This window comes from Myotis brandtii, unplaced genomic scaffold (genome assembly GCF_000412655.1).
Source record: "Myotis brandtii unplaced genomic scaffold, ASM41265v1 scaffold294, whole genome shotgun sequence".
Taxonomy (NCBI): domain Eukaryota; kingdom Metazoa; phylum Chordata; class Mammalia; order Chiroptera; family Vespertilionidae; genus Myotis; species Myotis brandtii.
The window spans coordinates 313,728-314,635 of record NW_005361238.1 but is presented as its reverse complement, the minus strand read 5'-3'; positions in this window follow the sequence as shown (position 1 = coordinate 314,635).

Below are 908 nucleotides of genomic sequence, written 5' to 3'. Positions count from 1 at the left end.
AAATGTTTGCTGAGACATCTTTAACAATGGGACAGAGAAAGGAATTTGATTAGAGAGCCTTGATAGGTTCCTTCCTGTCTGTCACACTTAATTCATATTAAACTATAGTTATATATGATACTAGGTCCCTTTCTGGAGCAGGTTCTCTCAACAATTTTTTAGGGGCAGTTAGGGGGGAGGTTAAAGGTTCTTTCTGAGTCTTCTGTTTCTTGAAAATAACCAGTTTAAAATGATCAATATCTCAAAAGGCATAGTTTGGGGTGCGAATCCTGCTTTCCCACCCTCCACCCAGTGTGGAAATGTTCACATTACTCATAATAGTGAAAATGTGGAAACGGAAGTGTCCATCAACAGATGAATGGATAAACAAAGTAAGGTATATTCATACAGTGGAATATTACTCATCTGTAAAGAGGCATGAAATACTGGTATGTACTACAACATAAAGATGAATCTTGGAAACATTGTGCTAAGCGGAAGAAGTCAGTTATACAGAGAGCACATGATTCCATTTATATCACATGTCCAGATCAGGCAAATGTATATAAAAAGAAGGTAGACTAGTTGCAGCCAGGGCTTGAGACGAGGAGGCCGGCTGATGGGTACTGGTTTCTTTATGCGGTGACAAAAATATTCTAGAAGAGCGTGGATGGTTGCACAGCTCCGTGAATATATATTTTAAAAGAGTGACTTTTATGCTGTGTGAATTATACCTCAATTTAAAAATAAAATTAAAACTTTTAGAGGCCCCCACGCTACCTAGGGAACTTAAACCAACAGCAACAAGCTGGGTCAAACACAAGTCCCGCCGCTCTCGGCGGCCTAGGACCGCAACCCGACCACGCCTCCCAGGAAAGGAAGTCCAGGCCCGGGGGCTGGTGATTGGGTGATCTGTAAAGAGGGCGGGG